This window comes from Hemiscyllium ocellatum, chromosome 17 (assembly GCF_020745735.1).
Source record: "Hemiscyllium ocellatum isolate sHemOce1 chromosome 17, sHemOce1.pat.X.cur, whole genome shotgun sequence".
Classification (NCBI taxonomy): domain Eukaryota; kingdom Metazoa; phylum Chordata; class Chondrichthyes; order Orectolobiformes; family Hemiscylliidae; genus Hemiscyllium; species Hemiscyllium ocellatum.
Window position 1 is genome coordinate 15,867,677 of NC_083417.1, and position 9,732 is coordinate 15,877,408.

Sequence of the window (9,732 nt, forward strand, 5' to 3'; positions counted from 1 at the left end):
CAATAAAATTGCCGCATTCAAACGCCTGTCAAGTGACATTGTCCAATAAAAAGTCGTAAAAGGGGCGGCTCCCTTCTAAAAGACCAATCCGCGAATAGGGGAGGTTTGCTGCGGCTTGTGACATTTAGTGGAGCAGGAACTGACAGCCGTCATTGGGTTTAAAGGGGCAGGTCACCCCACTATGCAATCCCTACCCTAGGAGTGTTTGATGGGGATGATGCAGAGGAACCTTTACTCTGAATCTAACCCCATGGTGTATCTGTCCAGGGAGTGTTTGATGGGGATGATGCAGAGGAACTTTTACTCTGGATCTAACCCCATGGTGTACCTGTCCAGGGAGTGTTTGATGGGGATGATGCAGAGGAACTTTTACTCTGGATCTAACCCCATGGTGTATCTGTCCAGGGAGTGTTTGATGGGGATGATGCAGAGGAACTTTTACTCTGGATCTAACCCCATGGTGTACCTGTCCAGGGAGTGTTTGATTGGGACAATGTAGACAAAGCTTTACTCTGTATTAAACCCCATGGTGTACCTGTCCAGGGAGTGCTTGATGGAGATGATGCAGAGGAACCTTTACTCTGAATCTAACCCCATGCTGTACCTGTCCAGGGAGTGTTTGATTGGGACGATGTAGACAAAGCTTTACTCTGTATTAAACCCCATGGTGTACCTGTCCAGGGAGTGCTTGAAGGGGATGGTGTGGAGCAGTGTTTCTCAATGGGGGCAGAAGCGCCCCCTGAGGGGCATTTGCCTTCCTTCAGTGGGCATTGAAGTCAAAGGGGGCAGCAAAGGGGCACTGAACCACTTTGTAGAGACCTTACCGATCACTTGGAAGACTGCCGTGTCCTTGAAGGACATTGCTGTGTTCAGATGGAGAGTTGCATAACATGAGTCTGTTATTTTCCCTGCACCCATAGAGGCGTGCGCTCTAATTGGTTGCTGAGCTATTACTGATAATCTTCTCTTTGAGTGGCAAACCATTTGAACTCGTTCGCAGTTGGCACTGATTCTATTGCCAAGATCAATATCACCTAACTCGTGTCGCTTTTAGGAAGACGAAACACAGCTTTTCAACTGTTCTACCAAGTGGCAGAATGAGTGCACATTACAGCTAATTAGCCAATCAAATTTTATTACTTGTCTGAGCATCTTAAATTTATCATGATAAGGTAATACCCATGATTCCATCAGGGTATTCGAACGACAGTGTAAAAATGGCCTCATCAAGTAAGAAAAAGTGCAGGCAGTATAGCATGGACTATTTGCAATATGGCTTTATTCAATCTCCATCTAATAAGCAGTTACCACAGTGCTTGCTCTGTGAACAAAGTTTTTCCAGTGAGGCCATGAAGCCTTCCCGTCTTATTAAACATTTGGAAAGGAAACACAGTGACAAAAAGGACAAAGATTTGGCATATTTTCAAACATTAAAGAATAAATTCAATCAGCGACCAACGACTTTCACTGCTTTTTCAAAAATGGGAGCCACAAATGTGGATGCCCTTGTGGCATCATACAACATAGCAAAGCTAATTGCAAAATAAGACCTGCAATCGCGTGGATGTTGTTCAGCGTGGTGACCTGAAATTGCTTTTGACAAAACTTGAACTAGATGTATATGATTTAGCAAGACAACATGAACCACAAGGATTGCATTGACTATTTTGCTATCACAGACTAAATTTTATACAGTATAAGCCAAAAGTAGGTGGACAGTAAGAACAGCAATAAATGATAACATTTATTTTTTGTTGTATATAAAACATATTTCACAAAAGTTTTCCATTTTCAGCACTGCAGTGTATTGCAGTTATATATGCAAAAACAGACTTTGGTGATTTGGGGGCATTGCATGATTTCAAGGATAAGAAGGGGGCGTTGTATATGGAAAGGTTGAGAAACACTGGTGTAGAGGAACCTTCACCCTGTATTGAACCCTGTGCTGTCCCTTTCCAGCAGAAAGTGAGGACTGCAGATGCTGGAGATCAGAGCTGAAAAATGTGTTGCTGAAAAAGCGCAGCAGGTCAGGCAGCATCAAAGGAACAGGAGAATCGATATTCCTGAAGAAGGGCTTATGCCCAAAACATTGATTCTCCTGCTCCTTTGATGCTGCCTGACCTGCTGTGCTTTTCCAGCAACACATTTTTCAGCTCTGTCCCTTTCCAGGCAGCATTTGATGGAGATGATGTAGAAGGAACTTCATTCTGTATCAAACCCCATGCTGTACCTGTCCAGGGAGTGTTTGATGGGGATGGTGTAGAAGAAGCTTCACTCTGTATCTAACCCCATGGTGTACCTGTCCAGGGAGTGTTTGATGGGGATGGTGTAGAGGAACCTTTGCTCTATATCAAACCCCATGCTGTACCTGTCCAGAGAGTGTTTGATGGGGATGGTGTAGAAGAAGCTTCACTCTGTATCTAACCCCATGCTGTACCTGTCCAGGGAACGTTTGATGGGGATGGTGTAGAAGAAGCTTCACTCTGTATCTAACCCCATGGTGTACCTGTCCAGGGAGTGTTTGATGGGGATGATGCAGAAGAACCTTTTCTCTGGACCTAACCCCATGCTGTACCTGTCCAGGAGTGTTTGATGGGAATGATGCAGAGGAGCCTTTACTCTGGATCTAACCCCATGGTATACCTGTCCAGGGAATGTTTGATGGGAATGATGCAGAGGAACTTTTACTTTGGACCTAACCCCATGGTGTACCTGTCCAGGGAGTGTTTGATGGGGACAATGTAGATGAAGCTTTACTCTGTATTAAACCCCTTGCTGTACCTGTCCAGGGAGTGTTTGATTGGGACGATGTAGACAAAGTTTTACTCTGTATTAAGCCCCATGCCGTACCTGTCCAGGGAGTGTTTGATGGGGATGGTGTAGACAAAGCTTTACTCTGTATTAAACCCCATGTTGTACCTGTGCAGGGAGTGTTTGATGGGGATGACGTAGAGTAACCCTTACTCTATATCGAACCCTGTGCTGTCCATTTCCAGGCAGCATTTGATGGGGATGGTGTAGAGAGAACTTCACTCTGTATTGAATCCCATGCTGTACCGTCCAGAGAGTGTTTGATGTGGATAATATGGACGGAGCTTTAGTCTTACCTAGGCCTAGGATGTCCAACAGTGCGAATAAGCAGATACAGTTCTGTCACAGCATCTGATGCTCATGTCTGAGGTTATAGCTAGAGGTAAAGGAGCAGGCAAGCCCAACAGAAAACAACTGAAAGGGCATCCCTTTTCTTTTATGGTTATCCTGTGGAGAATGACTCAGCTGTAATCATAAATGGCCGAGCAGACCTGAGGGGCTGTTTAGCCCGATTTTTCCCCAGTACCTTCAATTATCAAAACCTCATTGGGCTCACTCCAAAACAATTGTGAGACTCTAGCTGAAATATTGTATATAGTTGTGGGCACTTCATAGTCCAAAAGATGTGTCTGTATTAGAAAGAGTGTAGAAGAGATTTACAAGAAACTGAAAGAACTGGTAATGCTGAAAATCAGAAAAAAAAATTGAAATTGCTGCAAAAACTCATCAGGTCTGTGAAGAGAAATCAGAGGTAAAGTTTTGGGTCTACTCACTATTTCTCAGAACACAGAGATTTACAAGAATGATTCCAGGAATGAGAAACTTCAGTTATAAGGATAGAGAGAAGAAATCCAAGAGGAGGTTTGCTAGAGGTTTTCCGAACTATGAGCGGGTTGCACAGAGTAGACAGGAGAAACTGTTCCCATTTGTAAAAGAAAAAAGAACGTGATGGCACAGATTTAAAGTGATGTGGACATGAAGCAAGGGTGACGTGAAAAATAAACTTTTTCACACAACAGGTAGTTAGGGTATGGAATGGCCTCTCTGATACTGTGGGGGAGGCAGGGTCAACTGAGACATTCAAGTAGGCATGGGGTGATTATTTAGATAGAAATGGTTTGCAGTGATATGTGGAAAAGGAGGGAGATTGGCACTGGTAATAGAACTGGTGCATGAGTGATGGGCTAAATGATCTCTGTCTGCACTGTAACAAGTCTTGGAAAAATGCATGCCCCTTTACAATAGAGGTCCAAACGATTCCTTACACAAAATACAATAAAATTTTATCACATTCCAACTTTTATTTCTGTGTCTGGCAATACACCAGCGGTTACGGGTTCCCATCATGATTTTGCCTGATACTGCTGTGCTCCCTTTCCATGGCACATGGACGGAGACATAGGCAGGAAGGAGTGGCAAGCAGCTGGAACAAGTATTGCCATTGTTCACACCGTTAGAGCAATGAATGATTACCTTGGCCAGTCCTGGGAACAGATGGACAGGAGCTCCTCCTTGCTGCCCATCCCTTTCTGCATCAGGTGACCAAAGATCAGGAATGTGGGACAGAAGTGTAGCCAGAAATTGAGGCAGAGCACCTTCAATATTGGAAAAGGCGATGCAGCACTTTGACCCCCTGACCCCCTGCCTGTATACTTCCAGGCTGCACTCATCACAAACAGTCCACCAATCAACTTAATGAGATACTTATGTCAGAGGAGGATTCCCACAAAGGGATCCCTCCATTTTAAGCACCTGCCTCTGTCAGACGTGTCCCAAGACTGGGATTCACAACCTTGTGCCAATGAAAAAAATTCTATCCAAATAAAGGCCAAATGAGCCAGGATCTTTCCATGCTCTTGAGCCTCCTTCGCACACTGAGCAAAGGCTTGCTCATGGGCAGGAACTCAGGCATCAATGTTGAAAATGGACAGGATGTAACCTGACATTGTGGTCCAGGGGCAAATCAGTGAGGCCTCGGATGAATCCAAGTCAGCTTTCAGGTCTGAGAGTTCTATTGAGGTCGATTCAGGATAAAGTTCCAGACTTAGCCAAGGAACCCCTTCAGTTCAGATCGATGGGATGGTGGAAAATATAGCCACTTCCATCATCAGAATCTAAAGTGGCACTTAAATGAGATGAATCAGATCAATTTCCTGTGTCCTGTTACACCCTAAGCCTCATTAAAATTTCAAATCTAATGGTTTTAATAAATTCTAGAACAATAATTCCTTGACCTTTCACACAGCCTACAAAACTTTTGCTTTTAATTCTCACAAAGCTGTGCTAAGTTTTGTAGGTTAGTAACTGATATTACCAGCGCTGAAAATGTGTTGCTGGTTAAAGCACAGCAGGTCAGGCAGCATCCAAGGAACAGGAAATTCGACATTTCGGGCCGGAGCCCTTCATCAGGAATGAGGAGAGGGTGCCAGGCAGGCTAAGATAAAAGGTAGGGAGGAGGGACTTGGGGGAGGGGCGATGGAGATGTTATAGGTGGAAGGAGGTCAAGGTGAGGGTGATAGGCCGGAGTGGGGTGGGGGCGGAGAGGTCAGGAAGAGGATTGCAGGTTAGGAGGGCGGTGCTGAGTTCAAGGGAATCGACTGAGACAAGGTGGGGGGAAGGGAAATGAGGAAACTGGAGAAATCTGAGTTCATCCCTTGTGGTTGGAGGGTTCCCAGGCGGAAGATGAGGCCCTCTTCCTCCAACCATCGTGTTGTTATGTTCTGGCGATGGAGGAGTCCAAGTACCTGCATGTCTTCGGTGGAGTGGGAGGGAGAGTTAAAGTGCTGAGCCACGGGGGGGTTGGGTTGGTTGGTCTGGGCGTCCCAGAGGTGTTCCTTGAAGCGTTCTGCAAGTAGGCGGCCCGTCTCCCCGATATAGAGGAGGCCACATCGGGTGCAGCGGATGCAATAGATGATGTGTGAGGAGGTGCAGGTGAATTTGTGGCGGATATGGAAGGATCCCTTGGGGCCTTGGAGAGAAGTAAGGGAGGAGGTGTGGGCACAAGTTTTGCATTTCCCGCGGTTGCAGGGGAAGGTGCCGGGAGTGGAGGTTGGGTTGGTGTGGGATGTGGACCTGACGAGGGAGTCACGAAGGGAGTGGTCTTTGCGGAACGCTGACAGGGGAGGGGAGGGAAATATATCCCTGGTGGTGGGGTCCGTTTGGGGTTGGCGGAAATGATGGCGGATGATACGCTGTATACGGATGTTGGTGGGGTGGTAGGTGAGAACCAGTGGGGTTCTGTCTTGGTGGCGGTTAGAGGGGCGGGGCTCAAGGGCGGAGGAGCGGGAAGTGGAAGAGATGTGGTGGAGGGCACTGTCAATCACATCTGGAGGGAGTCTGCGGTCCTTGAAGAAGGAGGCCATCTGGGCTGTATGGTATTGGAACTGGTCCTCCTGGGAGCAGATGCGACGGAGACGAAGGAATTGGGAATATGGGATGGAGTTTTTACAGGGGGCGGGGTGGGAGGAGGTGTAGTCCAGGTAGCTGTGGGAGTCAGTCGGTTTATAGTAGATGTCTGTGTTGAGTCGGTCGCCCGAGATAGAAATGGAAAGGTCTAGGAAGGGGAGGGAGGAGTCTGAGACAGTACAGGTGAATTTGAGGTCGGGATGGAAGGTGTTGGTAAAGTTGATGAACTGTTCAACCTCCTCGTGGGAGCACGAGGCAGCGCCGATACAGTCATCGATGTAGCGGAGGAAAAGGTGGGGGATGGTGCCAGTGTAGTTGCGGAAGATGGACTGTTCCACATATCCTACAAAGAGACAGGCATAGCTGGGGCCCATGCGGGTGCCCATGGCAACTCCTTTAGTTTGGAGGAAGTGGGAGGATTGGAAAGAGAAGTTATTCAGGGTGAGGACCAGTTCAGTCAGTCGAAGGAGGGTGTCAGTGGAAGGGTATTGGTTGGTGCGGCGGGAAAGGAAGAAGCGGACGGCTTTGAGTCCTTCGTGATGGGGGATGGAGGTGTACAGGGACTGGATGTCCATCGTGAAGATAAGGCCTTGGGGACCGGGGAAGCGAAAACTCCATCCCATATTCCCAATTCCTTCGTCTCCGCCGCATCTGCTCCCAGGAGGACCAGTTCCAATACCGTCCAGCCCAGACGGCCTCCTTCTTCAAGGACGGCAGATTCCCCCCAGACGTGATCGACGATGCCCTCCACCGCATCTCTTCCACTTCCCGCTCCTCCGCCACCAAGACAGAACCCCACTGGTTCTCACCTACCACCCCACCAGCATCCGTATACAGCGTATCATCCGCCGTCATTTCCGCCAACTCCAAACGGACCCCACCACCAGGGATATATTTCCCTCCCCTCCCCTATCAGCGTTCCGCAAAGACCACTCCCTTCGTGACTCCCTCGTCAGGTCCACACCCCCCACCAACCCAACCTCCACTCCCGGCACCTTCCCTGCAACCGCAGGAAATGCAAAACTTGCGCCCACACCTCCTCCCTTACTTCTCTCCAAGGCCCCAAGGGATCCTTCCATATCCGCCACAAATTCACCTGCACCTCCTCACACATCATCTATTGCATCCGCTGCACCCGATGTGGCCTCCTCTATGTTGGGGAGACAGGCCGCCTACTTGCAGAACGCTTCAAGGAACACCTCTGGAACGCCCGGACCAACCAACCCAACCCCCCCGTGGCTCAACACTTTAACTCTCCCTCCCACTCCACCGAAGACATGCAGGTACTTGGACTCCTCCATCGCCAGAACATAACAACACGACGGTTGGAGGAAGAGCGCCTCATCTTCCGCCTGGGAACCCTCCAACCACAAGGGATGAACTCAGATTTCTCCAGTTTCCTCATTTCCCTTCCCCCCACCTTGTCTCAGTCGATTCCCTCAACTCAGCACCGCCCTCCTAACCTGCAATCCTCTTCCTGACCTCTTCACCCCCACCCCACTCCGGCCTATCACCCTCACCTTGACCTCCTTCCACCTATAACATCTCCATCGCCCCTCCCCCAAGTCCCTCCTCCCTACCTTTTATCTTAGCCTGCCTGGCACCCTCTCCTCATTCCTGATGAAGGGCTCCGGCCCGAAACGTCAAATTTCCTGTTCCTTGGATGCTGCCTGACCTGCTGTGCTTTAACCAGCAACACATTTTCAGCTCTGATCTCCAGCATCTGCAGACCTCACTTTTTACTCGAAGATACTAACTGATATTACCATTAAACTTTTAAATGCACAACTTGCAGGATATATCTGAGTGGCCATATTGCACTACTAGCCACTTCATTCATGTAATTAAATTAGTAAGAGAGGAGAAAGATATTAAAAAATCATGCTGAATCAAATCACTAGAGATTTTTTCTCAACGGTATACCTTATTCATAAAACTTGCAAAAGATACGACTTGAAAATTACAAAATTCAACTTGCCCCAGGACAGGACATTTTTCTCTGAGATGCCTCAGTACAATTGTAATAGTCTTAACATCTGCAATTTGCATTCCATGTCAACCACAGCCTGAGGGAAAGCCATTTCAAATTGAAGGCAAAAGTAAATGCAAAAGAAGATAAGGTAAGAAATGCAAGGTATCACGTTCCATTCTGACTTTCCCCAATACAACATCAACCCCGATGTTCTCAATATACAGTTCTTGTCTGGTACATAATGTGTGGAACCTAATGGCTTGTTTCAATTATTTAAAGATGCTCATTAGTCTGGACATCAAGAATGGACCCGAGCAGAAGATATTGACATTGTCCATGTACAGGGAGATTTTGACTTGTGTGCCACCATTAACAGGGACTAATACTCCGCCTTATACCACGTTGTCCTTTCTGATAGACTTAACAGTAGGTTCTATACAGCACACGAACAGGACACAGGAGAGACAATAGCCCGATTACACTTCAAATTTCATTGGAAAGCATATTGGCTTCCGGTCCATTGCTTGGAACTGTCTTAATGATGTTGGTGCACAACATTTGCGTGTGGTTTATGTCCCAAGACCTCTTTTTGGAGAGTACCTCCATCATGTTGGAGTGTGACATTCTGACAAAGATCTTCTACTGGATTAGGCCATTGAAGCTGTTATGCATCCCTTTCCCACACCTTGCCAGCAGCTCATATTCCTGAGCAGTACAAAGCTTGTAGAGAACAGGATGATCAGCAGACACCTGGTCAAGATGCATCACCAACTCCAGAACAGACTTCACCCAATTGGCAATAACCTAGGGCCAAATTTAAAAGTCCACATTCAGCAGTGAGATGGCCACCAATTTGTAATTTCTTCTATCATGTTTACAGTTCAAAATGTATTTCAATGTCTGTAAAGTATTTTGAAAGGTCATGAAGGAGCGGCATAAATCATTTTTTCTTCACAGTTAATCACAGAGGTGAAAGTTCTGTAACTTTAAGGGTTCTGAGGGTCTGGTAATATATAGGACCCCTCAGGCTGTGTGTTTATCATTGAAGGCTGTGTTTGTTGTGATTTTCACCAACAGGAGAAACAGGTGCACAGCCAGGAACACAGTGTCATCGCCTGTTAACATCACCACCTTTATACCAGTAGCCATTTTAACAGGCATTTTGGAATCTGGACTGGGGGATTGGGGTGAGCGTGAGGGAGAGACGGCTAAAGGGAACAGTCAATGAGGGAGAGTAGTGGGGGGGGCGGGGTTGTGTGAGACAGGTGTTTGAGCGGCTCTGGGCACCTTGCACAGCCTCCCAGCTCCAGGCAGTACCCCTCCCCAGATGGGAGAAATTGAGGACTGCATTTGCTGAAGATCAGAGTGAAGAGTGTGGTGCTGGAAAATCACAGCCTGTCAGGCAACATCTGAGGAGCATGAGAATCGATATTTCGAGCAAAAGCTCTTCATCAGGTTTCCTGTCACTTCACCTGCTCCTCGTACGCTGCCTGACAGACCGTGATTTTCCAGCACCACACTCTCGACCCCTTCTCAGATAGCGT